Consider the following 6,637-nt stretch of genomic DNA (forward strand, 5'->3'; position numbering starts at 1 on the left):
GTAAATATATTTAGAAATACTTTATCATCATAAATAGGTTGTATGGTCAGTGTTCTGGAACATTATGGGAACAAAGGTAGAAGAAACCTGTCTCCAATGATGGTCAAGATCAGCTGTTTCAAAGACAGGATAATTGAATGATAAATCATGGAGAAAATGTGTTCCTAACTCAAACAGGCCGTAGCTGACTTGTATCCCAAGGCATGAGGCTCTGTACATATCAAAGCCATTTTAAAATTCTAAGAATATATTTGATTAAATAATATCCAGTGGCAATGAGTTCCACACGTCAGCTGGTCAGGCAAGTGGAGAGAGAAGCAGAAAGAGAGCGGCAGACAAATACAAAGAAAAAAGATAGATAGATAGATAGATAGATAGATAGATAGATAGATACTGTGGATCCCAAAAAATAATTTTTTTATACTTGCCCCAAAACTACTCCAAATAAACAATAAATGTTTGGTCAAAATTTATTATTGTATTGCTTGATACTTTGACCCAGTTGGTTTCAGCTCTATCTTCAAAGACAATGTTCATTTTTTCAAACATTTCTTGCCCATAATCCTTCTTAAAGCATCTTTCACATCCTTGTTCCTGAAGCTGTAGCTGAAGGGATTCAACATGGGAATGAAAAGAGTATAAAACACGGATATTGCTTTTCTTGGATATAGAAAAACTAGCCTAGTGGGCTGGGCATACATCAAAGCAGTGGTCCCATAAAATAAGGTCCCATAAAATAAAGTCACGGTCACCATGTGGGAGGTGCAAGTGGAGAAGGCCCTCAGCAGAGCGAATCCTGAGGATGGTGGAGATGATGTAGATGTAGGAGATGAGCACAATCAGGGCGGTGATTGATATAATAAAGCCACATAAGGTAAACATCACAAGATTATTTACGTACGTGTCGCTGCAGGAAAGACTAATCAAGGGAGGGCCATCACAGAAGAAATGATCCATCTCATTAGACCCACAAAAGTACAGCGTAAAGGTGAAGCCTGTTTGCATCATGGCACTCACACAGCTATAGATATAGGATCCCACCACCAGCTGAATGCAAACCCACTTGGACATGGCAACGGGATACCGGAGTGGGTCGCAGATGGCAGTGTAGTGATCGTAGGCCATTACTGCCAGGAGAATGGCTTCAGCGGTGAGAGAGAGAGTGACAAAGAAGAATTGGGTTGCACATCCGTTATAGGAAATGACTCTGCTCCCTTATAGGAAGCTTACCATGGCTCTGGGGTAGATAGTGGAGGAGCTGCAAAGGTCTAAGAGGGACAGGTTCATGAGGAAGAAGTACATGGGGCGTGAAGGTGATAGTCGGCTCTAATGATGAGAACCAGGCTGGTGTTTCCCAGCATGGATATCATGTAAATCACCAGGAACAACACAAAGAGGAAAATCTGCAGCCACAGACATCTTCCAAAGCCCAATAGGATGATATCTGTCCCTGCTGTGCGGTTCCCTTCTCTTACTGGCTCCGTAGGTGACATTTCCTTTAAATAGAGCAAGATAAAAGTTAAACAAAAAAGATACGTTGAAGTTTCTCCCAGATGTTCTTGAAATCAATGGGGGTTAGTCACCCAGATGCTTCGGAAAATCCCACTAGGTGCCTAAGTAGCTTTAAAAATCTGACCTCAGGTTACAGTTACTCACACTGAGTAGCACCTTCCTCTCCGGATAGCCTCCTGGATAACAGTGGAGTGTTCATTTCAACTGTTTTATAATTAACCTTGCGTGTACGTGGAGTCTAGGTCACCAAACTACAGATGTCCAGATAATTCCTTCAGGATGTGGCTGGAGTCTTTTTTATGAAGCATTTCCTGATTTTCTAATGTTTAGGTGTAGGGCAGAGCTGGTTGGAAAACAACCAGCTAAAACAACGCACAATATATTTTTAAAAATATACCTTTTTAATTGGGAAATTCAGAAATTTTCTGTATTTTGACTTAATCCTGGCAAGCCAAATCAATTAAGCCATTTGGCATGGGACTCTCTCTTCCAGGTGGTGTCAGGAGTTTTTCTATGGGTTTCCTTAAAGACTTCAATCACACTGGCTCCAGCCCTGACCCCGGACACCTGGGAAATACGTACACCAAAGCGAGGACCCTTCATGGGCAATTCTTCCCCACTGGCAAGCTCCGAGTCCAGGTGATACAACAAAGGGGACTTTATTTGGGGTGGGTAGGTGGAACGAAGACATGAATGAACTTGAGAAAACCAGCAATTAATACATTAAGAAGTTCTATGGGGTGAGATTCCCTAAGTGTATCTTAAGAGTAGGCCCAACCTCGGTCCTCCTTTAGCCAGTGCAAATGGCTGACGTGTTCTGGACAGTTTCCTCTTGCCCAATTAGTTGTCCTGGGTTGGAGAAGTCCAAAGATTCTAGCTGGTCGGTGCCTAAGCCAGCTGGAGTGATTTCAGCTTCCCTTGCTGGGTAGAAAGGTCTGCACCAGCGTCCCTTGGGCTGGCTGATGTTTTCTTTGTGGCTTGAGTCAAAACTGACCAGTTCAGCTACCCTGTGTCCCCTCAAAGGTGCACCGCTGCTGTCCATGGCTTCTGAGCCATCCATCAACTCGGAGAGTTGCTACTGCTGTTCCATTCTGCACGCCTCAGCTCAGCTCATGGGGAGAGATCAGTGGTAGTTTGGGTTCTTGAGAGAGGCCTTGCCACCCAAGAGGTTCTCCCAGGAGGAAGCAGCCGTCTATTCCCTCTTTTTCTCCCTCTTGTTGCTCATCCAAAGCCCTCTTACCCCCCTGTACCTGATAGGAACCTTTGTCATGATGACTTTCAATGTCCATGGCTTGTCCGTGCGTCTTCCAAGAAAGTCAACTGTCTTTATGCCCCCTTCAAATCAAAATGTAATTGTATTTTAACTAAAATGCTCCAAACTGCCATGTAGCCAAAGTGGAAACGTGGCTGTTGCCATTCAGTGAATTCCCTTTCCCCTACAATAGATTGTAGCAGAGAGTTCCCTTAGCAATGGAGTGCTTGCACATCCTCAGATCTTAAGTTGCTCAGAGCTGTTCTTCCCCCATTTTATCCACAAATGACTGTGCTGAGCTCCCATCTGTCTAATGCTTCAGACCACAGGGCTTGCAGATAGACAGATAGATAGATAGATAGATGGGATGTATGGGGATAGCTAGCTAGCTAGATAGGCGTGAGTGGGACTACATAGATAGAGAGGTATAGAGATAGGTAGCTGGATAAATGCGTATGAACCGGAAGAGAGAGGGAGACATGGGTGTGAATGGAAATGAACGAATAGATAGAAAGATGGATGGCTGTAAATGGGTAGAGAAAGACAGATAAATAAATGGGTGTGGATGGGAATAGGTAGATAGATTTTCCCTGTAGAATATTTATACAGATTTTAAAAATATTGGTCTTCAAGGGGCTGCAATATCTTAAAAATCAAACTTCTCTCTAAAATTTCTTTTATCTGCTATTCTCACAGTTCTCACCGAAGACACTTTTAGTAAAAGAGTTTAGACAGCAAATATTATTCAGTGTTATCCAGTGAGATCGTTGCATGTTTTACACAGCTGCTACTGTTGGTTCTGGACACTTTGTGATCAGTGTGAATACCAGTGAGACATGGTACATTTGATTTGTAGATCAATAAGGTTTAATGTGCAAGGTTTTCTATAAATACACTAGTTAGACACAAACACTAAAATTAACTACAATATCTCATACTTACTACGCCTGGAGAGCTAAGCAGTCACTCAGAAGGCTGTACACAGGAACGGCTTTCTTCAGGGCCCTGCCAGGGAGTCAGTGGCCTCTGGTCCAACTGGCAGCACCTCTCGCGGAGTCAGGTGTTGATGGAGCGCCCCACTTTGTCTAAGTGGTGACTACTTATACCCGTCCATAAACAACCTTCACCTAATTATTTCTTTCTCATTATCATATATGCTAATTACCTACATTGGGTTTCCACCCTTAACTACATTTCATTCTCACCATAATAATTGGGATTGTCAAATCAACATCTGGTGACAGGAGGGGTGCAATAAAATTATGCCCCTTGGCAATGAAACAGATGTTCAAGGATAGCTTCTTGTTCCCATCACCATTATCTATGTGCAGCTGCAAGCAATACAGTATATGTATTCTGTCTTGTTATGTGCTGTGCTATGCAGAAACTGAGACATCTATACTGTCATTCAGTCTCTGCCAACTAAAATATGTCATGCTACAGGGGTCAGAATAGCCAAGCAAGCAACTGAATGCTATGCTAAGCCTGTAGGACAGTGGTCAAGCAACTCAAATTGTACTGGGCCTCCAGCAGCTACCTGTGTTTCCATCCTTCCCTGGTCAGCTTTCCTTCCCATCTGTTTTATTGTTTGACTCCACAGCAGGGGACAGAGAGCACTCAGAAGCAAATGCCATGCCTGAAACTTTTAAAAAAGTATTTATCTATTTACCTACCTACTTATCAACCAATTAGACTGCTGGTTGAAAATGTCCCTATTAAGTTCTTGATGGTGCAAATAAACACTTATGCCTGTGAATAACTGGTCCCAAACATCTGTCAGGGATATTTTAGGCATACCTAATTCTGCCTCCACATGGAGGGCCTGGACTAGAGGACCGCTTGAGATCTCTTCCAGCCCTACATTTCCATGATTTTCTGGCAGGAGTCTCTTTGAAATCAATAAGCTTATTCCTATCAATAACTGTCCACATGTTCCTTCAGTTTTGAAGTTTCTTTGAGTTCTTTTCTTTTCTTTTACCAGAGCAGGTACTTTTGAGCAGTGGAAGGGAGGAACAAATTGATTGCTAAACTTTTAACCGTTATGCCCTCTCTTCTTCAAGCACTTCCCTTCAGACATACTGCTGAAGTCAATGGAAGAACTCAGCATAGGAAGCACTGTTTAAATGAAGAAATGAAGAAAACAAGACCTTGTGCTAAGGAAGTCTATGGGAGTATTGACCTAAAATCAATTACATTTGAGAGCATACAGACAGAATAAGAAAGAATAAGCAGGAAATCAATAAGAAAATATACCTTTAAATACCTTATACCATCATTTGGAAGCCAGGTAAAGTCATCAGAATATCAAGCATCTGGAGAACAGGTGCTTGTTAATCATGGGGTTAAGACAACTCTTATAGGCAGGGTTTGACGAGACCACACTGTAGGCTCAGGTGAGAGGAGTTTGTTCTAATGTAGGCTACATGGCTTTATCGACCTCCAACTTTAATTCGAGGTCTTCACTACACTAACTCACCAGCAGCCCAAAGCAAGGTTTGCACTGTCTCCTTGAGCTGAGATACCACTGCTTTTAGTGCATAGACCCGAATTTGAGAGACAAGGCCAAAATGACAGAAGAATTAAAGACACGCCCAATAAAGATGATGTCATATTGGTTGAGTCTTGACACGAAGCACAGCTCATGTATTTGAACTCTGTTAATCTCTCCAGAGGAGGCACAAGAAACTTGTGCTGATGATCAGACTGGTGGGAATACAACAAATCCAAGTGATGAAGTCATAGAAAGAGTGTGCTGAGCTGAGAAAATTCTCTCTTGCTTTCTGAATTTGCTCTGCATTTATACCAGTGGAAGAGATAGCCTGATCTGATGACCTTTGGAATTAATAGAAAGGATCCCATTGACTTTAATGGACTTTGGGTCAAGCCAGGAAATCAGAGTCAGACATTTCATAGAGTCATAGATTCCAAGACCAGAAAGGACCATTGTGATCATCTAGTCTGCTCTCACAGGCCAGAGACCTTCCCATAATAATTCCTAGTGCTCATCTTTTACAAAAGCATGCAACCTTCATATAAAATTGTTAATAGTGGAGAATCCACCATGACTCTTGTTAAGTTGTTCCAAAGGTTAATTACTGTCATCAATTAAAATGGTATGCCTTATTTCCAGTCTGAATTTACATAACTTGAACTTCCAGCCATTGCATTATGCTATTCCTTTCTCTGCTAGATTGAAGAACCCATTATTAAATAATTGTTCCCCATGTAGGTTCTTATAGACTTTAAGCAAGTCATCTCTTAACCGCGTCTCAGTGGTAAGCTAAATAGATTGAGCTCCTTGAGTCTATCACTATAAAGCATGTTTTCTAAGCATATAATCATTCTTGTAACTCTTCTCTCCAATTTACCAACTTCCTTCTTTAATTGTGGACACCAGAACTGGACACACTATTCCAGCAGTAGTCGCACCAATGCCAAATATAGAGGTAAAATAACCTTTCTACTCTTAGTCTTGATTCCCTGTTTATGCATACAAAGATTGCATTATGTAATGTCACATGAGGAGTTTATTCTCAGTTGATAATCCCCCATGACCCTCAAATCTTTTTCAGAATCTTTGCTTCCCAATATAGAGTACCCATCCTGTAATTACGGTCTACTTTCTTTCTACCTAGATGTACATATTTACAGTTAGCTATATTACGACTCATATTGTTTGCATGCACCTAGTTTATCAAGCAATCCATATGACTCTGTATAACTGATTTGTCCTCTTCCTTATTTACCACTCCCCCAACTTTTGCGTCATCTGCAAACATTATCAGTGATAATTTAATGTTTTATTCCAGGTCATTAATAAAAAAAGATTAAATACTGGACGGCCAAGAACTGCGGTACTCCACTAGAAACATA

The 6,637-nt window shown here is 41.5% G+C and overlaps 1 pseudogene; it reads right to left on the reverse strand.

Annotated features, from left to right (window-relative positions):
- Positions 1-533: 533 nt before the first annotated feature.
- LOC137141302 (olfactory receptor 9S13-like) lies at positions 534-1,493 on the reverse strand (annotated as a pseudogene).
- Between the last annotated feature and the right edge of the window lie 5,144 nt (positions 1,494-6,637).

The sequence above is a fragment of the Emydura macquarii genome, unplaced genomic scaffold (assembly GCF_026122565.2).
Source record: "Emydura macquarii macquarii isolate MOO-44397 ecotype Brisbane River unplaced genomic scaffold, CSIRO-AGI_Emac_v2 contig_3040, whole genome shotgun sequence".
NCBI classification, from domain to species: Eukaryota; Metazoa; Chordata; order Testudines; family Chelidae; genus Emydura; species Emydura macquarii.